Source organism: Fukomys damarensis, unplaced genomic scaffold (assembly GCF_012274545.1).
Source record: "Fukomys damarensis isolate Sample0158 unplaced genomic scaffold, DMR_v1.0_HiC HiC_scaffold_27, whole genome shotgun sequence".
Lineage (NCBI taxonomy): Eukaryota > Metazoa > Chordata > Mammalia > Rodentia > Bathyergidae > Fukomys > Fukomys damarensis.
The window spans coordinates 11,818,955-11,845,291 of NW_022900939.1; positions in this window are offsets into that span (position 1 = coordinate 11,818,955).

Genomic DNA, 26,337 nt, shown 5'->3' on the forward strand with positions numbered 1-26,337 from the left:
ATATAGAGAGAGAGAGAGAGAGAGAGAGAGAGGGACAATTCTTTTATATCTTAGTAAAATCAATTTCAATATACATTTTAAACCCTCAGCTTATACAGCACTGTGACCTCATTGCTGTTTGGTCTAGATACAAGAATGCTGTTTGAATACATTTGGCCCTGTTTCTCAGTATAGATAACCTCTCTCAGATGACATGCAACACTGTTATTAACTATTGACTTTTCTTTGTCCTAATTTTAACAGATATAGAACAGCTGGGATTATTTCAACATTAAATATTTAAAATCTGGCCTTTCAATGAGCACAATCTCCCCCTAGGTATCATAAGAAAATATCCCCCAACAAATTTCCAGGGATCATAATATAACTTTTCAGGGTACTGCATCTGAATATAAGTCATTATCACCAATTAACCAAAATGAATGTATTTCCTTAATCTTGTAGATAAGTTGTCAGTATATGAAAAGCTAAAGCAATTTCAGTTTCTCCAATTTCCACTGCACAGTGATTTATGGTATACCTCTAAAATGGCCCCAAAATCTCATGTTTGAAAACAGCACCTGGTTGAAAAGGGTCAGTCACTGGGGATGTGACTCAGAAAGCAGTGTTCTTGTCTGTGGCTCCTCCCTTCTCCTTGCTTTCTGGCAACCATGCTGTGAGCAGCTTTCTTCTATCAGACCCTTCCAGCGTACTGTTTCTGCCTGGAAGCCAGCCAGTCACAAACTAAATCTCCAGAAACTATGAGCCAAATTAAACTTCTCCTCCTGTAAGTTATGAGCATTGGATATTACATCCCAGCAAAAAGAAAACTGACTAGAACATCCTGCCTAAAATTTATAAACAAAATTATTCAGACTCAAAAATATACAGTAAACAGTAAAATAATAATAGAAATATCAGAGACCAGTGAATACCACATTGTCTTTTATTTTATTTTGAGACAGGGTCTTGCTGTTCAGTTCAGGCTGACCTTGATCTCACTATGTAGCCAAAGCTGGCCTTAAACTTGCAGCAACCCTCCTGCCTCAGCCTTGGGAGTGCTGGGAATATGGGTCTGCACCACCATCCCCAGAAACATTGTCCTTTTTAGATAAAACAGAACAGCGAAGACAAGAGATGATGGTGCTTGAAACAGGCACCAAGGATACAGCAGCATTGCTGAATATTTTAATATGTAGTATTTACATTTAGTAAATTCTTTAGATCATACTTCATTGCTTTTCTTTTTTAATTAAATCTTGCAATTAAGTCATAAAAGTCATTCAACCTAAAGACACACACTAAAAACAAGTGTATTTGGAAAGAAAGTGGTTGTGTTTTCATTTAGGTATCTCTGAAAAGGGAGAAGGTATTTATTGTGGTCAGCCCTCTAGTAATCAGAAGGCGTAATTCTGGAAGATTTAGAGTTCTATAAAGAAGGAAAAGACTGAATAGGGGGCATGGATAGATGAGAGATAGATGATAGATAGATACATGATAGATAGATAGATAGATGGATAGATAGATAGATAGATAGGGATAGATAGATAGAAAGATACATAGCTACATATATGGGTTGTTTGGTTAAAAGAGATGTGTACTAGGGAAAGGAAAAATCTGAAAATAAAAATACTATTTTGGAACAGTGTCCACTTTGGGCAGTAAGATGAGGAGTAGGATATAAAGTCACTCCAGGGATAGAGGTAAATAAAAAGTTATTTTATGCAACTGATCAACACATTTCAGGAAATGTTACTCTTTAAAGAACAGGAAGTGTTACTGCCTAAGTAAGATATCTGAAGAGTATTTCTACTGAGTAACTTGTGCTGGTAAAGAGGCATGCATATTCCTGTTGCTTAGAAGGAAAAAAAAGAACAGTTTCCATATGGGGGAATGGTGATAAAACACACACACAGATAAGTAAAATGGAATGTTCTAGGGAACAGAAGTGTCAAAGCTACAGAAAATAGATGGTAATTGCAGACATCCAGAAGCTTCATAATACTTTATGTTAGTTTTAAAATCAAGAAAAAAGATTTGTCAAAATTTGAGACAAGAGTTTATACAAGTACTTTAAAGCCATAATAATAGAGGATTGTGCTCAGCTAAATCATTTGCTAAAACCTTTAATAAGCATCCCAACTCTATTATACTATTAATCTTTACAATGTAGCATATACTGTCTTAAATGCAATACATTCATGTGTATGCACATTGGTACATATTGCTGTGTGTGTAAATTTATTTGAAATACTATTTATCATCTATACCTTTGTTGGATTTTTAAATTTAATTATTACTTTGCTTGCTCTGATAATTATAGAGAGAAATACAAAATTTTTCTCAATGTAGGTGAACTTTCATTTTTAAATATATCCTTGGCTTTCTTTTTAAATGATTTGAGAACATATTACTGGGTTCATAGACCTATTTAAATAGTCAGATGTCACTGCAGAAGTTAAACGTCACTTTGAAGTGATGCATTTTATTTATGGCAATATTTTATCCCATTAATATTTGTTCTGACATTAAACTATTCCAACACTATTTTCTTTAGTATATGTTAGATTAAATATATTTATTTCATTTAAAAAACCATTTATATTATGTATTATTAATAAATTTAGACTCTAAATATGTGTTTGATTTTGGCTCTTATTAATAGTTATGATCCTTGTAATTTATTATAGAATTCTCCTGTTTACTATTAATATAATTGTCAGTATATGTTTGATAGCAATTATCATACATTATTCCTTTTATTCTTTCTCATACAATATATTCATGTTTTTCTCCTTTTTTGGCCTTTCTCGAAGTTAACTACACATTTTTAAAGCTTTATGCTATAGAATATCTTTATTCTGTTTTTATTATTTGAATGTTCTCTGAGATATAACAATCACATACTTCCTAGGAAAATGTAAATCTAATCGATCATTTGTCCTGAAGTAAGGAAGACACTCATAAAATGACTGAATATATATATGTGAGTGTGTGTGTGTGTGTGTGTGTTTGTGTGTGTGTAATGACCTCCCTCCCAATGTATACATACCATTGTTGTGCATTTTCATTATTCTTTTACTTTGTGCCACAGAGGAAATTATTCAGATGTATTTTATGTGGATCATTTTCATTTAAAATTTCCCCCATATTTTTTATTCTTCCTTGCTTTAAAAAAAATCTCACATCGAGCACTTGGAATCTTCCATGATCCCTGAGGTACACTGTTTGTAATTTTCCTTAGTGTGAGGAGCTACTGGTGGTCACGTTTCAAGTTTCTGTCATCTGTTTAATATAAAAATACTTACGTTTTTCTTTGTCTCTTGAAAAACATTTTAACAAGTTTAGAATTCACTGAGAATTATTTTTTTTTAGAAACCTGAAGATGTCACTCCATTGTTATATTTCTTCTTTTGATCTAATTTCAACATCATTTTAATTGTACTCTTTGCAAGTAATTTTGAAAGTGCCAATCCACCATCTCACAAGCATAACTTCTTATATTTTATTTTGATTTCATTTTTATATATTGCCATGATAGAATATACTGTAGCTTTTTAACTCTTCAAAATGTTTTGGATTCGACGGCTCTATAAATATGTGTATTTTCAGTCAAGAAAAAAGGCTAAACCATTGTCTATTAAAGTAATAATTTAGTTCAATTATTTTCTCCTTTTTCCAGAACTCTCAAAGACCTGTTAAGCTATGTACATTAAACTGTCTTATATATCTCTTAACTTGCCCATTATATGTTCCATAATTTTATTCTTATATAAGAACTGCTAACATTTTACTTTTATAACATGAAAAACAATATATAACAAAGCTGGTACATCCTAGGGGCAGCCCTCATAGCAAGCTGTACAAATGTTTTGTTAGCTAACTGCAGCCACATAAGAAAGCTGAGGCAAGATGCAAGGAACGCTCCAATTCATTCTGCTCTGAATTGCCCACAAATGGATTCATAAACAGTATAAGTCTTTATTGTTTTATATGACTATATTTAGTCTGGTTTGCTATATGCAATAGGTAATTGCTGTAAACTACCCTTAGTACAATATGTAATCATCACTTTTTACTACCCTATGGGTTCTTTTATAAATATACTGTTGTATTTCTGACTCAGTTGATGAAAACTCTACAACAAGATAAGCTGAAAAAGACCGGGAAGTTTAGGATGGATTCACGCACATATATGGTGAAAAATAATATACTGGTTATAATAAATGACCAAGTTGTCTCATTTATGACCACGGGAAGATTCCATGAGATACCTGAAGACAAGGTCCCCGAGTCTTATAACTTGAATGTGATCTGTTCTGCTGCATTCTCTAAATGAAAGCAAGACACAGGGCAGCCTATATGCAAAGAATGCAGAAATGGAATTTACCTTTGGAGAGCAGGATTTATAAATAAACAGATAAGAGTGCATCAAGTCAAAAAGGGAGATGGTCTGGGCTATTTTGCATTCTACCACACTTAAAAATATTGCCAAAGTGAGAAAAACATAACTGAATATTTCTGGGAAATAAACTCTGATATCCTACGGATCTCCAATGCCCCGGTCTTAGCCACTTTCAAGTGCTGGCACAAAAATACAAGTTCCAAAGGCTTCTAACCCACACGATCAAGTACAAGCACAACTATCCCACTTCACTGGTTATCAATATGACTCAGAGCCATTTTCCCTTCATGGGAAAGAAAATACTGCCACCCACAACTTAGAGGAGGAGAACTCATAATTTCAGTCCATAGTGAACCGGCTCCAAGGGACAAACAGGATGGCTAGCAGAGGACATGGCAAGGGAAATGGTGCTTAATCCATGGCAGCTAGCAAACCAAGAAGGGGGGTGGAGGCTGGGGTCAAGCAAGAGTATAACTTTCCAGGTTATGTCCCCAGTAACCACCTCCACAGACCCTACTTCCAACAGTAAGTCAGCTCTAGCACCGTCATGATTGCTATCATCGTCCAAACACATGAGACTATGGGGAGACCTTTTGTATCTCAACCAGCACAGACCCTTAAAGGTGCATGTACTGAAAACTTATTCCCTAGTGTGTAGAGGTGGTAGGCGGTGTTAAAACTTCAAGGACATGATTTCTAGTGCAATGAAATTTGGTCCTGGAGGCAGATATTGAAGGGACTATAGGTTCCCCATTCCCTCCTCTTCTGTGTTTTCCAGTGACCAGGCAAACTTACTCCAGTATTCACCTCCTACAAAAACAATGAGACCAACGATCTATGGACTGAAATCCCTGAAAGAATAAATGAGGCAAATCAACTCCTTCTCTGTAGAAGTGAAAGTATGTCAGATATTTGATACAGTAGTGGAAAGTAGTAACACAACTTCCTTGTATTATGTCATTGTCCGTAATTCTGGATTTAATACATAAGCTTAAGAAAAGCTTGTTCACTGGAAATGTGTTCTAAAACCCGTTACCACCCGCATCTCAGTTATCTTTGAATTGTGTTGCCTGGATATCTAATAGTGTGTTGATATATGTGGCACATTGTTGTAAAAACAGAAAAAAATTCCCCATATAAGGAGTTAATTGGTTCATGATTTGAAAAGGTAATTGGATTAATAGTTTTGGACTTTAACGTCATAAGATTTCAAAAGTTGCAAATGTTACTCAACCAGAATAAAGAAGACAGATGTTGAAAATAGTCTGTTGAGCATAGGGAAAAGCTAGTATATCATGATGTTTTGGAAGGGAATTATAGCACATCAGTGTGGCAAACAGGAAACAGAATGGCAAGCTCTAGAAATTCGGAGAACAAAACCGAGGGAAGAACTAAATGTTTTGGGTGCCGAGTACTTTTTAAAAACTTCATTTATTTTCACGTCTCCTCCTAGATCTTGCATTAAGGATAGAGATAATTATGATGCATTGCATTTTAAGAACTCTTTCAAATACCCCTGTCACCCCACATACAAAACAGTTATTGAGCAAGGCACCATACTCCTGTGCTATAGATGAGAAGTCATTCTGCAACAAGCCTATACCCAGCCCAATACTGATGCTCAGAGTTTCTATCTCTTCCCTCAAGGATTTATTTCCCACTATGCCAATGAAAATTATGTCTATACTGGATTTAGATAAGAATAAGAAAATTCTGGAGGAGATATGGGTCATTATTTTGGAATTATTTAGAGGAATGCCAGTGGATAAAATGAGAATTTCTTAGTAGGTAGAACTTAAATGTACTCTGTGCTGGGGATTTAGCTCAGTGGCACCACTCGTGCCTGGGAAGTGCAAGGTCCTGAGTTCAATTCCTGGTACTGGAAAACAAACAAACAAATATACTCAGCTAAGAATGAAAGGTTTGGAAATTCCAGTAAGGTATGTTGGGATGGAAAAGACACATCTAAAATACTAGAGGTACCCAATTTTCATTTTTATACTTATTCTGAGTTCTTAATATAGTACAATTGAGAGGAAATGTAAACTCAGTGATTCTTGCACAGTAGGCTATTAGCACATTGTTTTGATTTGTTTTTGTCTATAAGTTTTACACTGAATTAGATACATGAATAAATGAGTTATATGTAGAATTCTGTGTGTAAGAGAGGTATGAGTATAGTACGCTAGATAGCACACACTGCCCAATAAAGCTTGTTTCAACACTAGACATTATCCATATCTGCTTTAGTTATTATAGCCCTTAGACCCTAAAATGAGGCCAACAAGACTCAGAAACATCATTTTGAATTGTGCTTAATGTTACTCAGTTCAAATATAAGTGGAATAGCCAATAGCAGAGGGTTGTCATACTGGGGAGCATAGAAATAGAACGTACCCCTGAGTCAAGCTCCATCTCCAGTAGATTAGTCCCTATCACCCACTACACCCTACCGCCAGGAGAAAAATCTGCTTAAGTGATTCACGTTTTTACACAGAGACCTATATGCAGGTATAACATAAAAACAAACTTTGCTGGATATCCTACTCCCATAGGTGTTCAGTTTCACACGTGATTCTCTTTGTGGCTTGACGCAAATGGTAACTAAAGTGCTTAACGTGCAAGCAATATAAGTTAAATTGTGTTTCCCTTCTTTTTCAATCTTGCTATCTGTCTCCAAAACAAGAATGGCCTGCTGGCAGAAAGAAACACAGGAATAATAAGATCTTCCCAGTTTCTGATTATGCACAATATCAATACCTTGAGTTTAATTAAGACTTTTTAAACTATTTAACATTTAATTTATGACGTACAGGAAAATACTCAACAATCACAAGGCCATGTGGCCGCTCTGCGTTTAACTTTCTGAAGACTGAGGAAGACCAACGCTGTTTCTCAAGATCACTGGATAATTTCAAAGTTTTAAAGGACCTAATTTTCATATCTGCTTTGCTGAAGTTGTCATTTTCTGTTTGTAATTAGAACCATGGTGGATGCTAGGCGGCGTTGCACTGTGGTGCTGTTTATATCTTGCTGATAGCTACTGATACCGAGTGTATTTTCCTGTGTTTTTTTACTGATCACTTGCCTATCTTATTTGGGAAACTGTTTCCTCAGATATTTTGCCCATTAGCAATGTCATTTGAAGAAAGAACAAGGCATTAGAATGTCACCTATCTAAGTTTATTCAACTAATATGTCATGGATAGTTTATTTGAAATTTGTTTTTATTCTAGAATCTGAAGTCTTAATAATTACATTTACTCTATTCTTCAAATACCTTCTGATATTTAATATAATTGAGCAGAAGACATTTCTCTTTCTGGAAATACTTTTATATAATTAAGAACTATTTCTTTGTGCTTAATGCCAGCCAGCACAATAATATTTCTCAAATGAAAAAAGGCTAGAAATTGAAATCCCCCAAATAGTAAGCTGAAAAATTATTACAAAGCTTTTTTTTTTCCGTCAGATTGGCAGGATAGCAAGAAAAGGATTGGGCGTTGAACTATTTACATGAGGGAAAACTGAGAATGGTTAGTGTTATGGTGTTAGCATGTGGTTGTATTTGTTTTCCTTCAAACTCTCCATATTGATTTAAAGAAAACAGACCAAAGTGAGTGCAAAACTGAAAAATTGAACACCTTTCTATTCATAACAAACACCCATAGAATATTTTTCAGTTTAGGAGTTTGAAACCTCTTTTCGTCTTTCTGAATATCAACCGGCTGAGTTGTAACCTTCTTTTCAGAAGAAGAACCAAACTGGTATCACTGCCCAGAAAATGGTATCACCACTTGAGTGGCAGGGAGAGAGCTGACACCCAGGCAGTGGCTGGGGTGAGGAGATGACGGAGACAGGTCCTAGAAATCACACTCGTGAACAGAGGGGCAAGGTCTCTGCGTTGCCTGTCCAAGGCTGGAGTGTCAGTGAGCTGTCACTGGATGTGCAGCCTCTGCTTCTCATTGCATTCATCCCTAGCAAGTTTTGCTCCGTGTCCTTTTTGATTGTTATAAAAATGTGATCCTTCCATGATAAATCTAAGCTTGTCAATCATATTTTATTAAACTCAGCAGCAGCAATATCTAGCAGCCTACTATCATTCCATCTCCATTTAGGATTATTATTATTTTTTTTAACCATGGATTTTGAGTGATCAGAAAGCATCAGAGCTCTATATTTGCAGGTCACTCCTGGAACCAGATTTCCAAAACGTATTGGGCTATGTCATGCGAAGCTAAGTTAAATGGGGAATAAATTTACTCATGAGGGAACGGAGGTTGGGGTAATGTGCACTGTTCATGCAATTCAGAATTTAGTAACAAGGGAAAGGATGCAAAAGTGTGGTGAAATACTTATTGACATTTTGTCATCAGGTCTCAAAGAATATTAGTTTTGCTTCTAAGCACTAAGAACATTTACATGAATTGTGGAAAACTTCTGAGTTTTGAACTCTTCCAGATTGTCAACAAGGGTAATCACAGTACTTTCTAGTGTACACTTATTCTTCCTTCCTTAGCTTTGTTCAATTACAGATACCTATATTAGTAATGCAGACTAGTAATTCTCATAAATAGCGCATAATTAAAATGTCAAGCAAGCACTGTTTCAATCCATTGCAATGTAAAGCATTACTTAGTAGCTCCAACAGCTTGGTAATGTAAATAATGCTGTTAGTCATATCATCAACTGGATAACCTAAGGTTAAGCCAGTTAACACCTTACCCATCTTAGCGGATAAGACCATTACCAGACTGGCTCTGATCTGACTTATTCCTAAGCAAATCCTTCCATATATATGAAGAGACTTTCTGTAATTTTAATTCACAGTGGAAGGAATCTCCTACTAACTGTACTGTACTTCTATCACCAAGAACCGTGCACGATAGGACCATGGGGTGCTGCACACTTGTAATCCAAATACTCGGAGAGAATTGTTAAATTCAAGCCCAGCCTGAGCAACTCAGTGAAATAGCAAGGTTTCATCTCAAAATAAAGCATGGAAAAGGGCTAGAGAGGCAGCTCAGTGTGTAGGTCCTGACTCGAATTCCTGGAAATAGGACAATGTAGAAAACATTTGTTTGCAAATGTCTACTTGTTGCATTAATTTTCTTTGATAGAAATCTCATTTGCAGTGAGTAGGACTGATATGTCTGGCAATGTAACTTAGAAAAAGGACCTCAGATGAAGGACACAATCGATCTCAACCTTCCTGTATAGAAACCTGTCACCCACCCCACGGTCATATCATCCCAACCCATCTGACTGCACTTCCGTGTCTCAGAATTCCTGGATTCCCTTAAATGCCCACTTTTCCGCTGCTATCTATTTCTCCCATAAAACTGGAGACTGGAGTAGAAGGCTCAAATTCTAGGGAGCACATTTCAGGTCATGACCTCTTAACTTTAAATAATTTCCACAAAGAAATCACTAGGAATGACAAAGGCATTGCGTTGATACTGGAAATATTGCTTCTTTTTTTAATCCATTGCAGTCAGCTTACCCGTGTGAATCAAGGAAGAGTTCACTGGCTTCACTGACATCTCTATGTCATTTCCAACCACTCTCTTCTGTGTCCTTTCTATTCCTACTTGATCCCGCAGCTCTCACCTTTCCATTTTCCCCTTTATCCTTTTCCATTTGCATCAGTGCTCACAAATATGGTCTCAGGACCCACACAGAAAATGCATGAGTGACATAAATTTTCAAATATTTTTGATCTCTGTACTAAGTATGGGTCAGGACGAGCTGAAAAAAATCTATTCAAATTTGATACAAGCATTATAGGAAAGTTGATTTTTACTCTTCACTTTCCTTTTAAAGCATTTAAATTGAATTTAAAATGGGTGAGTTTAAAAGGTGAGATTTGGTTTTAAAGGTCATTTTTTAAAATTCTAAATTAATTTTAAAAGGCATTTATTGAGTAAAGAAGTTCTATTGCTAAATTGAAAAAATCAACATAATTTGTTACTCAATCAAACTTTCTTGATTCAATCTTTTGGCTTAATTAAGTTCTTTTCTTTCTTAATTGAATTTTATATTATCCTTATGCAGGTCCAATATGCTAGTAAAATGAATGCAATAGGGATCCACTTGTAAAAAGAAAAGTTCTGTATATAATCTTAAGATTTATTCAGAATACCTATGAGCATTGCTTCAGAATTAAAAAGAGAAATTTTCAAAAATTCTTTTGCAAACAAATAAATTTATAATGTAATTGTGTGTATTTGTGCACATACATGAGGAAGGTATATTTGTAAATTCAGTGTAGAAATGAAAAGATAATATATAATATTTTAGCAATATTTGTCTGCTTACTATTTTTAATCAATTTAATCACAACAAAACTAAGTTTATTTAAGGTATAAAAATTTGGCTGAAAGTGCCTGAGAATCTTCATATTATAATTTATTATTCACTTATGAATTTATTATTTGATATTCTATTATACTAAATATAATGATATAGAATTCAGTTGCATACTTGATAATCTAAGGATAGACAAAATATTTAATTTCTGAGTTTCTGTGGCTTTTGCTGCTAAACTCAAATGATATTAAGATAAAAATATACATGATAGAATTAACTCAATATTATATTGGCTAGAATGTTAATACTACAAGAACGAGTTTGGTTAATTAGTTTTTTCACTCAACAGACTTTAACAATTCTAAACTTAACTCTGTAAATACTTAAACTTTTGTTGCGTTAACACCAACCAATGCTTACTTAACATTAAAATTTTACATTTTAAGTGTTGCCACTGCCTGCCTTGCAAGTACAGTGCCCTGAGTTTGATATCTGGTACCAAAATAAATAAATAAATAAATACATACATTTTAAATAATATTACAACTAGTGTTTTGCAGCACTCAAATATAAATTATAAAAAGTATGTTATTACAATAATTCATATTATTGCTCAACACAATTTCTATTTTAAAGAAGATTCAAAAAGACTAACATGAAATGCAAAGAAAAAATAAAAAAAGACTTACTAAAGAACCAAGTAACAAATGAACAACATATAAGTAAGATTATATCTTAAAAATTAGGCTAAAAAAACAATTAAATTTGAGTGTATAGCAAAGTTTAAATTTCACAGCAATCAAATGAAAATGCAAAGGATTAATATTTTAGTTATATTTCATTTCCATAGCATGTTTATTAAATGGAAAGTCTTTGTACTGTTTTGACTTTCAACAACATTATTCCTTAGCCCAATGTGTAATTGACCCCAGCTGTATAACAAATGCCCCAATATTCAGAAGCTTATTCATTAATAGTACATAATTATTAAGCCCATTCATATGGGAACTTCTTGGTAACAATTTAGTCTGAATTGATTTCAACTGCTTTTTCTGCAATATTCTGGGAAATGTTCCTCTCTTGTGAACATGCAAGTGCTTCTCCAAACTGTACTCATTTCTAGTGGTCTGGGCAAAAACAAATTACATGACCTGTCGTTTGCCTAAGGGAAGAGGAGCCCCTTTGCCTTACCCTTATATTAGAAGAAAACTAGAAAGATACATGGGAAAAGAAGTGGAGAATTATAATATCAATCCTGTCTATCGTAGTCACATCCAGTTTTTCCTTTAACAGGTGATTATTACAAAATCAGCATGTGATAGCATGTATTGTAAGTATAGGGAATAGATCTGAGAATGAAATACAAAAATCCCTGACTGAACAGAGTTAATCTTTAGAGAAGCAAGACTGGAATTATATAAACTATACAATATTTTTATTAGATAATGAAAATATTATATAAAACACTATAAAGTAAAGAAAGAGAGTGGAGCATCAGTGAATGCAAAATTAGAAATAATATAGTGAGAGAAAACCCATCAAGGAGACACATCATAAGAGATGAAGGCACCACTGCTACAGATAACAATATTTAAGCCAGTACTAAAAATGGAGGGAGCAGCGGACACACATACTAAAACCGAAAGCAGTCAAGGTATACAAATAAGCAGAATAATTAGATGAGATTAGAGATAAAAAGAATGAAAACAAGAAAAGAGAACACACACGTCTGCAACACCTAGGATATCAAGTGTATCCCAAACTTATATGTGTTAAAGCATTAGTTCTTACAAAGGCACTATGGGAAGCTGTGGAGCCTTTAGCAGGCACAGCCAGCTGGGAGGTCTTTACACCATTTTGGTCATGTCCTAGAGAGGACAGTGGGGACTCGGGCTGGTTCCTTTGTCTCTCTTTTCCTTTCCAGCCAAGGAGTGAGACATTTTGCTTTTGTGCATGCTCCTGAGATGATGCACTGCCTCTCCACAGGCACAATAATAACAAGACCGATCCATCAAAGACTGAAAATGCTATAGCTGTGAGCCAAAATAAACCTTTGCTTTTAGAGATTGATTATATTGTCAGCTAGAGTGGGTTCTTACATTCATAGCAATGGAAGTTAAAAACAAAGCAACTAGATGCATTTACAGGTAAAACTTTAATTGGGAGGTAAGAGAAAACAAGGGAAAGGGTTCAGATAGGTAGAGGCTGCAGGGGAACACTGTGGTGTACAGGATCAGACCTAGTGATTCACAAAAGGATGGAGTGTGCTGTGCCAGGCTGGGATCTGGTTAATCATTGTCTCAGTCCTGGTTTCATGGATCCAAGGGACTCTTCATGACGTGCAGGACAACCCTGTTCCTATGTGAAAAATCCTCATGACTCGATGCAGTCTCAGCCACGCAAGGCTCGACTAGAATCCAAGGTGCCATAGATTTGGGGCATGGAAACTGCTGGACATAAGTGTTCTCCGGCTCAAAGGGTCTTGAAGTAGACAACATAAATTTAGGGCTAAAAAGACTTAGTATGCCAACTTTTGGAAAGATGTCCCATGATTGACTAAAATGTGTATATTCAGAGGAGTTGAAAATTTGACCCAGAGTTCTACAAAGTGAAGTCCAAGCTTCATTCTGTTTTTAGTTACCTAGTGGACATGGGTAGAACCAAATGAGGAGTCACGGTTTTAGCAAAAATCATATCTAAGTCCCGGTGTAACTTAGAAATTGTGTTAGTTACTTTTCTATCATTGCTGAGACAAAACACCCAACACCCAAAGTTGGAGAAGAAAGGGTTTATTTGGCTTTCAGTTCCTAGAGGTTTCAGTCCATAATCAGCCGACTCCAGAGCAGGGATGAAAAATAGGCATGACAGGGCAGAAACACAAGATACACATAAGACAGCAAAGGTAGCAAGAGAAGGTAATGGGTTTCCCTGCCCCTTTTATTTTATTCAGTCTACTTAGGACAGGAAGCCCTCGCACCCTTAATCCTAGTGTCCTTGAACCTAGCATTGTATTTTAAATCAATTCCAGCTTCACACACCCTTGATCAAGCCTATAACCACTTATGCCCAGGACCACATGGGGGGGGCATCTAGACCCAATCCGCAGCAGAATCAAATGCAAGTCATGGTTTTAATAAGTAACCAGTTATAAAAAGTTGTATGTCCTCGTCCCTGTCTCTAGTTCATCCCTGTGTAGGGGATAATTACTACAATAACGGTGAGCCGAATAACACAGAAACTCAGCACCAAGAAGAGAGGTGTTGCATTACCAGGTATCTGCTATGATAGAGGAACTTTTGGAATTAGTGTGCAGAAAGAATATGAATTCAGCGGATCTAGGGAAAACCTAGAATGCTATGCATAAAGCTTAAGGAGTGATTCTGATGTTGGCTCAGACCAGAATATTAATAAAAATATGGACAACAAAGTCCCATATTTCACTTTCTGAGTGCCTCAGATGCCAAAAAAAAAAAAAAAACAACTAGATTTTCATTTTGGCTCTGCTGTGGTCCAACTTTATCTTATTGTCTTTCTAAACCTTCCTTTTGAAACAGCAAGTGAGGTAGGAAAGAAAGGGAGAAGCAATAAAGATCAGTAGAAAGGAGCCTAAGAAACTGGTTCTCAGTCATGATTAGCTTTACCATACCTTATCCATGTCTGTGCTTCATGTCTTTATTTCCTAGGCTCGTAACCAGACTTTCTAGGAATTGCAAGAAACAGATTGTCCCTTTCTCATAAACAGGTTTCCTAACCACCTAAAAACTTTGCAAAGCTAAATTGGCTTATGTCCTTATTCTCTCAAGTTGGAGGAATGAACTAAAGCAAGGAAGGATTTATAACAGGGGCAGACAGACCAGTAGATACCAATGGGTCACTAAAAGTAGTAAAAGCCTTTGTATCTCTGCCTGCATTTCACCTGTTTGGGGTTTGGACGTGGAATGGTCCACAAAACTTCATGCACTCAGAGACTGGGCTTTGGAGAGTGCTTGGATAACGTAGGCACTATGTTGATCACTGGATTAATCTGCAGGAAGGTTCAGAGCTACCTGCGATTTTGGGAGGTCGGGGCGTATTTGGGAGAGGTGGGTCACTAGGGAAGGTGAGTCCCAGAAGGATATGTGTCTTCCCCCAGCTCTTCCCTTTTTTTTGCTCAGTGTTTCTGGACCATGACACTGGAGGATTTTTTTCTATGCAGTCCTTATTTGCCAAGCTGTCCCTGTCTTGGAGCTAGCTGGCCAGCCATATAAGGATTGAGACTTCTAAAATGGAACCAGAATAAACATCTCCACCTTTAAGTTGCTGATATTTTAACCCACCACATATATTATCAGATAATTCATCAAGTATTTTTTTGTCATACTTTTTGTCAGATATTTTATCCTACCAGCAAGAAAGTGACTGAGACAGTCTCCCTTATTACTTTTAATACCCTTGGTCAGATCCCTGTTTAGCTCTGATAATATGCATGTTAATTCTGTAAGAAGTGTCTTATATTACAAGTTTTATTAGCCCTGAATTTACCCAGACTAACTGGCCCCCTTCAAGACTCGGGACACCAAGATAAGAAAAAGTAAAGTATTTTCAGGATTTTCAAGGAGACCCAGCTGCCCGCTTTTACAACATCTAATTCCAAGCCTCTGGAGTGAATCCTGGACGTCTCCTGCAATTGCCTAGAACTTGTAATAACCTCTGATTCCAGGGAGAGAAGCCTTATTCCCTGTGTTGAGACAAAACACTGAGTAACACAAACAGAAACTGTCCCCTCCAAGGAAAGACAAGTATTTCATTGAGATGAATTGCCCTGCAAGCCATAAGGATTCTTCCAGGGCCACAAAACCAGAACTGAGGCAAAACCAACCAGACCCTAGCCCTGCCAAGCCAAGGTATACCACCTGACTCAGTTCTTAAATGAACGGCCCACTGACACATCAGGTTCTCCCCCACCCAGCTGCTCAAGATGAATCCCCTTTCCTTATTTCCCCATACTTTTGAACTCTGCATTGAAAATCTGTGTATGGTTCACACGAAACCATCTTGAGATGGTTTTCTTTAATGACAGTTCAAATTCTACTCCCTGTGGCAAGTTGCAGTTGCCCTGTCTTCTTTGGCGGACCTCCTCTGACTCTGTCTGTTGAGAGAAACGGTTACCTTGACCATGGTTCATTGTATCTTGGAAACATGTAACATGTGCATGTGTGTGTGTGTGTGTGTGTGTGTGTGTGTGTGTGTGTGTGTGTGATTTCTTACAGGGCTTACAGTATGCTTGCATTGAATCTTGGTGGAGAGTTTGAATGCAGATGTTTGAGAGATTTTTTTAATAGTTAAAACTAGGGGCACTTAAAGATAGACGGAATGCATAATAAGGTGGACAAAGTGTGGGGTCCAGGAATGGAATCCTAAGGTTTGCATCTTAAGCATCCTCCAGAGCTTCATGTTTTAAAGGCTGCTCCCAAGGGAATTCCTACTGGAGATGGAGGGACGTTTCGGGTGTCTACTGGTTGGAGGGCTTTGGGGCACTGGCGCTGTGTCCTTGATGAAGACAATGAAACTCTGGCACTCTCATCATTCTCTTTGCTTTCTGGTCATAAAGTGAATGGTTTTTCACCACCCTAAACTCCTGCAACAATGTACTGCCTGCATTCAGAACCAAAGTAATGGAGCCAACTATCCATGGACCGCAAGCTCCAAAACTATGAGCCATCATGAAACCTTCGCTTTTCCTAAGTTGGTTATTGTTTGTGAGCGTAATAGAAAGATTAATAAACTATCAGTAACACTTTGACTTTTACTCTCAGGCCAAAGGCAATGCTGGATTTTGTGGCATAACAGATGCATTTGTTACAGGCTCATTGTATCTCTTGTACTGAGATTAGAGTGTGGACAGGCAGGGTGGGAGAGATTGAGAAACTATTATAATAATTTAGAAGAGATAGTGTCGGGAGCCATTCTGCATAATTTCGGGGGAAAACCATTTCACCTGGGGAGGAACAAATTCCCTATCAGTTTAAATCATCCCACCCACTGTTGCAAGAAGGTTTTGCTCGCCTTACCATCCTAATTAACATAAACTTCTCATCGACCTAAGAGCCTCATCAGCATAAAATCCTCGTGATTTTAGGATTTTTGCCACCCTCTGAGTCATCTGATATTCCCTGTGAACTCAGTAAATTGTGTTGTTTGGAGTGTCTTTGTCTGGTACCTGCCTTGCAGCCTGGACCTTCCAGCCCCCGTATACTTTGAAATTATGCAAGTGTCCATTGTCTTTTTCCTTTATCCCTCACCGTCCTCCTCTCTAGGTACTTGGTGGGTGTTTGATCCCTGATAGGTAGAATGGTGGCTTCAAGCCTCGTGGTAGGGCCGCAGTTCTAGTGGTGATGACACTGTTTAAATCGAGTGTATTCTAAGAAAGAATTGATGGAACTGACTAATAGAGTGGACTTACCTAAGGGACCAAAGTAAACTGCCTTTAAAATGAGCTGAGCAACTGCAAAGCAAAAAAGAGCATTATTAGAAGTAGAAATAGTGTGAAAAACTGAGCTTCTGACAATGACCAATAGTTTGTGGAAGTTTATTAAAGTAGAAAGCTCTGTGGGTAAAGACTTGGACAAGTCTTGATGGTTTTGGGGGAGATTTAAGCAAAAGCTATAAGTGGTAATTATCCTTAAGTATGGTAGAACCCATGGGTAATGCCACACGTGGTTCTCAACCGCAACTGTACTGCCGTATGAATCTATAGAATCTGAGCAAATATTGCTTCTCAGCCTTTTAGCTAAGATCAAGTAAAATTTAAATAAACGTGTCTATTCGCCTACTGTTTTTAAGGCTATGCTATGCCCAGGTGGCCTGTGCCATCTCCCGTAACATCCTTCACTTGTTAGGTGTCATGTGAAATACCCATAGCCGTGTGGAAGCTTCCATCCAATGACCCACGAAAGAACTTCAGTTATAGCAGTGGAAACAGAGGTTAAGTGAGAAAGCTACAGACCCCAAATTGGGTGAGCTGAGAAAAGACAATGACGGCTCTGAACAAACACAAGCCCACAGCTTCAGTGAACTCAAAAGAGTTGAGACGTGCTTGATTGCTCAGAGACTACAGCTGATTGTTCCAGAAGTACGCACATTCCAGCATAGAGATTGTTTGAACATAATAGTATCTGCGCTGGGCAGGACTGGATATTAAAATCCAATGTAGTTTTGGCATCAGATTCCAGGAATTCACGAAAGAATTACACGAGATATTTTAAAGTAATTCTTGTTAAAATGGCCCATTTTAGTCTTTTCCCTCAATTTGAGTCCCTAAAACACTGGGCTTCAAGTGGTCTTTCTATAATCTCAGAGTGCCATGATCTTTGGCTCTATTTAAAAAGCTATACTTGCTTCTTGCCACATCAACACACAAGTCAGGGTGGCAGGTGCAGGTACCTTGGTATGTATGGATTTTTTTTTTTTTTGTACCAGGGATCAAGCTTGGGTCCTTGCACTGGCGAAGCAGGTGGCAGAACCACTGAGCTAATGGTATGTGTTTTTACAGATAAAGATTCTGAAATAATCTGTACATGAGGACACTTTGTAAGGCCTGAACATTGTATTGAACTTTCTACTCATTTGCAATTAGTATGTTTTGTTTGCTTTCTTATATAATTAGCACACTTATTAGAAAGGAGATACAAATAGACTTCGTGCCAATTACATAAGAAAATAATTGGGTTTTATTAATCCAGGAGCTTAGGCAATCAATTAAGGCAAGAGTACTCTGGTCTCAGTCACTTCATTATTCTTCACGCTAATTAATCATAAATCCTAATGGATGGCTTAGAAATGGATGCTTTATTCCTTTAGACAACATATAAAAGCTCTTGAAGTTTGAATGTTTATGTCTTTGGAATAAAAATATTTATTTTCACCGACTGAAGTTTTCGCTTTAAAGTAGAAAGTATTGCCCCTAATTGTGAAGGTTGGATCCATTATAAATTCTTGCTAAATAAATGAATTTGCCAAGTAAATGAACATCCCTTTCACATTTCAAACTTAATAGCAAATTCCAATGGATCTGGCATTAAGAGAAATAAAATATATCCTATGTAGATTCAAACTCTGTTAATAAAATACATCGTCTATATGGAGATAAGTAATATATTTACTGTGTGCCTCAAGTTTCCTCACTGTAAGTTAAGGGTAGCCATGTGAGAACTGGTTATGCAAAATTCTACGGTAATATATGAAAAATTCCTATTGTATATTCGGTACCCAATAAAAGATTATTTCTTTCTTGCTCATTGAGTAAGCTCATGTGCTTGGAAGCACAGCCTCAAGTTATAATTGGTAGTAGATCCTACATTGATTTCCTTTTCTCAAACGAATAGTGTCAAGGTTCTTCAATGTGATCTATTATCTGTCAATCATAAGCAAATCATACCAATAAGTAGATTATCTAGAGCCTAGCGTTGGCTTATTCCTGTATCAAATGCTTCTGCGGTATCTGCTTTCTATCACAATTGCACTGGAAACCTAAGTCAGAGGATTGAGGCTGTCAGATTTCTGCCTGTTTGAGCTTGTAGCAGCGTGGGCAAGTGAGGTGATTTTAACATATATTGTGATGAGAGATTGGATCTGAGAAGTATTATGAGGACCCTTTTGGAATCCTGCTTCCTATGCTGCGACCTGAAATCTTGTTTTACAATAAACTGGAGCAATTTCAAGGCTGACTTTATATGTTTCCCTCACTCTGAGAGCACAGAAATTCACTGCCTGTCAACCAACGTCTGAAATCACTTGTCTCAGATATTTCAAACAGGCATCTCCATCTCTTACTGCTTCAAGAGTGAGAGGGAAGATATTCATTTAGTATTAAAGGTGTTATTAAATTATACTCATTTCTGAATCTGCACATTTGCCTGCTAATAATTTATTGGAAGTATATTTTCTATTTAAATATAAGTTGAGTACAGAACAAGACATATGAGAATATAACTTAATGTACTTTGGCACCCACGTAAAGACAGAACCTGAACCAAACATTTCAGAAATCTATTTCTGTACCGTTCTGTCAGGTGATTGCAGAAATCAATAACTCATGCTAACAATAATACATGAATTTTGTCTGTTTTATATTTTTGTATTGTGTTCATATATTTGTATCAGTCTACTTTGAGCTTCTTTGTCAAAAATATATTTATGGAATTCATCCATGGTGTGTATGATAATATACAAAAATCTTTGAGCAGTTAACAATCATTTCTTCCCTCTAGAATTATTCCACTTTCTATGTAATGAAATGTCTAACCATTCTACCTTGGTGGGAAAAAAGTTTATTTCAAAATTTTTGTTTAAAACAGTACTGCTGTTTATGACCATTCTTTCTTTTACTTTTTTTTCCATAGGTTTTGTTTTTTGTTTTTGTTTTGTTTGTTTCTTTGTTCATTTAGGGACCAGGGATTGAACTTGGGTCTTTGCCCTTGAGTGGAAGGCGGTAGCACCACTGAGCTACATCCTCAGTCCATTTTTTTTTTTAGGTTTTATTGCAACCACTCTGAAAATCAGTGGAACCCCCCCCCCAAATAGGATTAGAAGTGTGGAAATTCCCAGAAAAACTAGGATTAGAGGGCCGGGGATTTAGCTCAGTGGTACCACACCTGGCTGGCAAGCCTCAGGTCTTGAGTTTGATCCCTGGTACCGAAAAACAAAATCCAAAATCTAGGATTAGAGTTTCTAATTGACTCAGCCAATCCCCGTCTCTGCATCTTCCCAATAATGTTATGACCGTTCTTGTACCGTGCTTTTGGTAAACATTTCTACACATATTTTTGGCTAAGACCTAGAAGTTGAAATTATTACATTAACCGAGCCAATCATTACATAGAGCTCACCTTCCATAAATACCTTTCTGTGTGTATGCGTATGTCGTGGGGATACTTCCGATCTATTTTATAAAGTTTCAAGGATACAGTGCAGTAGTAAAGAAGTCCATGAACAGCATCCTACTAAATCTTTAATGTCTATGACTTAGTTATCACATAAATGAAAGAGCAAAATGTGTGACCAACACCTTCCCATTTCCCCCAGCACCCAGAACCTAGTTACGACATCTTACTCTTTATTTCTATGAGATACACTCCTAAAGATTTCACTTATGTCGTGGTTTAGATCGGCAACGCCCCCTGTCCCAAGTCTCATGTGCAGGGATGATGCCTGAAACTCGTATTCTACCATCTTGCTGAAGTATATTCTGGCCCATGTTTTGATATATTTACACATATGCACACTATTTAAGCACAGTAACATATCGCTTAATGTGACTAATACCAAGAAGAATGGTATTAGTTTTCTTATCAGTATTATACTTTCCAAATTATAAAATATAAACCCTGAAGTCAATGTTCCCTTGATTGCATAACCATAATTTCATAGTATCACTTTTCTTGTCATGGAAGCAATTAAATAGTTTCTGAAATGTCATTCACTTGTGAACATTCAGTTACCAATTCGTTCAGTGTATTTCCTTTGTCTGGGAGAGGAGAGAGATGAAATTTGTAATGATGAGTAATGATAATGAGAAATATTTAAAGTAGCATTATTCATGATGTGATAATTGTATAGATTTTCAGCATTATTTTTTGTGTCAGTACTTTATGTACTTTAACATACACACATTTCTTTCTGATTAAACTTATGGATGTTAATTTAGTGAAGCATTATCTTATAATGCCCAATTTATATAATTATCAGAGTGTGTTTTTCTAAACTGAAATTATCCTTTCTTCATTATTTCCTTTTGGAAATTACATATGTATCTGTTTAAGGCAGCACTGGTTAGATTAGTGTCACATTTTACAGAGTATAGCATCCACAGGGGAAGGTAAATTATGGTACTTTCATGTGGTGGAAAATGCCAGCATTGATCCACCACCACCGGGAAAAGAATGTTGCATGATAATGACAGAATCATTGTAGAGCAACTCATTAGGCAGGCTATCACACGGATAAAGAGAGGACACATATAAAAGTTGGTATATATCAAATATATATGCATAGTAGTACTGCATATGTGAGTATGTAATTATAAATCAATATATTGCATACCTGTATATGTGTAGAGATACATATGGAATACATATAAGCACAGGTGTACATACACACACCTGTGGAATTCAAGAGGAAATGATAGAATCACTCACCTTCAGAGCAGGGGCGTGAGTGGTCACCAAGTGAAATCAGTTCAAGGTACACTTATGCTATGCATGGAGGTTATCCTTTGAATTTTAGTTATATAATTACATAAATGTATTGCTTATCCAAACAGAAGAAAAGACAACTCCTTTCAATAACTTAGTTTAGTTCTCTAATATGTACTAAAATTTTAAATTTCTACCATGAAATCCTAAGAATACCTGTTTCTCTGAATACTTGCATTCAGTGATATTAGGCTTTACAACTGTCATTATTTTGCAGGATGAAAAAGATGATATTGCTGTGATTTTCATTATCTTGTCTACTGGAGGCATTAAATATCTTTTCATGTTTTTAAGACATTCGCATCTCCTTCATAGATTGCCTTTTTATATGTTTGAATTGTTTTTATTTTGGCAATTTTTAAAGTTCTTTGGATATGCAAGTTATTAGCATTATACCTTCCCACATTTCTTGCAATAAAAGTATTTTTATAGTAAAATAAATATAATCTAAAATTTATATTACCTAGCCAATTCAAAAATTTTATAGTTAGTGTCTAATGGTGATAAAATATAAAAGAAACTTTTACATGTTCAGTGTTTAACCATTTGCAAAGTCTTATCATGGTATTCTATCTGTATAAAAATGGTAATTTAAATTTTGATGTTGATTCATGCATGTGCTTTGCAATTTAAAGCATAAAAATATTTATGCGATTTTTTCTTTATCATAAATAATTCAGTCCCATTTGCTACAGCTACTTTTACCAGAAATTTCCCCTATTCTTCCAAAGTATTTATGAATATCAATCTAATGTATAATTTTCCTCTTTTGGAGATATAGTAGAGATACTATGCTTCCTCTTGAATTTTATTTAATCATGTATCTTAGGAAAAATGCAGGTTAGCATAAACACTTATTATTTAACTGACAGAGTGGTAATATTTTCATGACTGTGTTGCAGGTCATTTATCCACCCTCCTGTTAATGGAGGTTTAGGACTCCTACTTTGTCAGTGTTGATGTCTCCTCAAAGTGGATCTGTTGAAACTGAATCCCCCGTGCATTACTGTTAAGATGCAGGGCCTTTTGGAGGTCATAGGTCAGAAGCAGTACAGAAGATAATCCTGAATGACGCAGTAGCAAATTCCATCACCCTGAATGGTAAAATCCTGAAAGATTAAAAAATTGGGGCTAAAATCTCTTTTTTTTTTCTTTTTTCTTTGTCTGGTACCGGGGATCAAACTCAGTACTTTGCGCTTGTGAGGCAGGCAGCAGAACCACTGAGCTAAATCCCTAGGCCTGGGCTAAAATCTATGAAGATCAAAAATCTTCTAAATCACAATCCTATATACTTAAATATATGAATACAGAGATTCTGAGGGGGAAAAAAAAGAAATTCTACTAGAAAGAAAAAAATAAACAAACAAGAGTAGTCCTGAGTTCGATCCTCATTATAAAAAAAAAAAAAAAAAAGAGAGAGAAATAACAAGCTGAATTCTGGAATGGCATGTAAAGCATTTTACTTTTGTAGACATGAGCTGCAGACTCACTGAGGCATGCACTGCTTCTGCTTTTCATGCGTAGAATCATCCTTACCTTCAAGCAAAACACTTCTCCAGAGAACAACAAAAAAATTCAACATGGCCAACCAGCAATGTTCTGAGCCAAAACCACTTGCTGATAGAGAGGTCCCGATAGAGTGAGTTGTACCTGCTCAAGGATTAGACTGTTAGAGAAGATTGACTTCCTATATTTACCACTAAGCCTAGCGTAGAAATACGTGTGCATGTTTCACTTTGACTATGGAGGGCTTTTCCAAAACTGTCCTCATTGCCCTTTCATCAGATATGTATACTTTATCCCCCTATTAGAGCCTAAAGGTCTATAATTTAGGCTGTTATTTTTTGGTATTAATTATTGGAAAAGACAAAAAACTTTATATGGGCACTTTGGAAAACGGAAATAGATTGCAAATGGATCCACAAGGCACAGGATGGATAGTTTTGACCAAGGCCTTAAAAGTGAATTTCAAGGTATTACCAATAGAAGAGTGTGTGTGTGTGTGTGTGTGTGTGTGTGTGTGTGTGTGTGTTCAACTCAGCTCAATGCATGCTGCAGAAGATTTGATTAGTGGATTGCACACATGATATCACAATAGCAGAAATTCATTATAAAATGTGCCATTTGTCTGCATTCCCATTCCTTCCAAATGATGGAAATCCAGAAGATTTTAATGAATTAAAGTTGAATTTCCATGAAATTCCAACAAAGTTGCTGACTGGTTGAAATATAATTGCTTGCGCTGTGATATTGCTCATTAATCACTATTATTGCTTCAGTCAGATTTGAGGTCTCCCTGTGACTGCATACAGACTGGATTAACACCGTCCAAAGAAGCATCGCAGGGGAGATGGGAACATTTAATAGGGGTAGCTCACGTCAGTGTAAAACTAATCACAGGAATTTTACAAAGAACAGTCTTACGTAGGAAATGAATGTGAATGCAGCCTTGCCTATTCATCATAATACAAAGCCTCAAAAGATACAAATGATGGTGATATTTGGCTGGTTCTTCTGGACCATCTCTCCCCATAATTACCAATAATTCATCCAGGTAACACGTGCTCTGTGTCAACCTTTTTTTTTTTTTTAGATTATTTGAGGAGAGTGGTGTTGAAGAAATATGCAAAACATACACTCTCCTGCTGAGCTAGACCTCCAGCCTTATTTTTACTATTTTTACAATATCAATTTGTCATTGCTTTTTAAATTTACTATTATATTTCATGTTTACATCATGTCCAATATAGGAAGTATAAATACATCAGGGAAAATCTTTATAAGCATCCTAATATTTTACATATATATATATTTCTTGGAAATTTAACTTCTTGAAAGTGCATGATCACAATGTTGCCTTTTTGTATATGTGCCTAAAAACATTGAAATTTTCTAGTACACCTATCACTGTAAAAGATAACATTTCTCAAAACCTGTGCTTTTTTGAGCAGCTGCCCTTGTGGTAGTGACTCATAATGGCTTTTGGTCACTAATCAAAGGAGAGGTCCACAGGATTTCAGATTACCTCAGTTATATATATATGTGCATATACTTAAAAATTATAGCATAATATGCTCATAAACTTTGGTTTTTAATTATTTGTTTATGAACAGTTTGTCTATTCATAACCTTTATAGCCTTAAACTATCATAAGCATACCTGAGTGTTTATGCTTACAGACATATCTTCTTAACACCCATTTTATTTTATAAAGTGGAGAAGTTCTGCTGAGTTTGTTTCTCAGATAAATCCACTTATTATAAAATAAATATGTTCAATAGTGTCATTATTTTTTATAGAATTATATTTGGAGATTTTTACTTTAGAATTTGAAAATTTGGGATCATGAAGTTCGGGATTGTGTTCTTCTGGACTACAGACCAAATTTTTCATAAAGATAGATTACTCATGAATGAGAGTCCTGCCTTCCTAAAAGATGCTAGCTAGTATCAGTCACATTGTAAGGACACAGAAGAAACTGCGTTTTAGGAAGAGGCTTTTACCTGATACTGAATTTGCATTGTCTTGATCTTGTTTTTCCCTTCCTCCAGACTGTGAGAGACAAATCATTCTAATTTATATGCTACCCAGCCTACTATATTTCATTATAGCAGCAGCTTGTATGCACTACAAAAAATCATTCAGAATTTTGATATTAAAAACCTGTATGGAAAAATTATATTTATCATTTCAATTTTTAAATATGCAAGATCTAGAAAGGGAAATCACTGTCATCAAAATTTATATTTATTTTGGGTATTAATGTATATCACTAAAGTGACTTACTTTAATAATATGTTTTCACATGATAACCAGTTCACTCCCATCACAAAGTTTCCGATATTTTTAAGTCTGATACATGAAAATTAATATTCTTGCATCTTTGTTATTTTAGTTGTGCATATATGTGTGTATATGTATATATAACACTGAATGTTATATATATATATAAAAACACTGCACATGTATAAGATTATAATAGGCAATATTAGTTTTATTTCCTTTTTTAAAATAATTATTTCTAAGATGTAGTTAATTTTGCTAAAAAGATAAAACATGAAGTTTGTTTTGTTCTTTTTGAAATGCATTGTATTTTATGTATTATTCTATATATGAGTATGCTTATTACTTCCTTTTTCATTAAGCTTATTTTATTAAACTTATTTTATTTTATTAAATTTATTTTATTAATAGTTTATTTTATTCAGTTTATTTTAGGTATACAATACAGTTATATTCATCACCGGAAACTTTTACATCTGCAAGATGTAAAACCAATAACCAGTTAGGGACTACTCTATTTGTCCTATAATGGAGAGTAAACTTTACGCTGTTTTTAAAATTCTTGGATGCTTCTTTGAACTATGTATTCTGTTTCATTTGCTTTGCCTTGGTTTAATTTAATCATACACA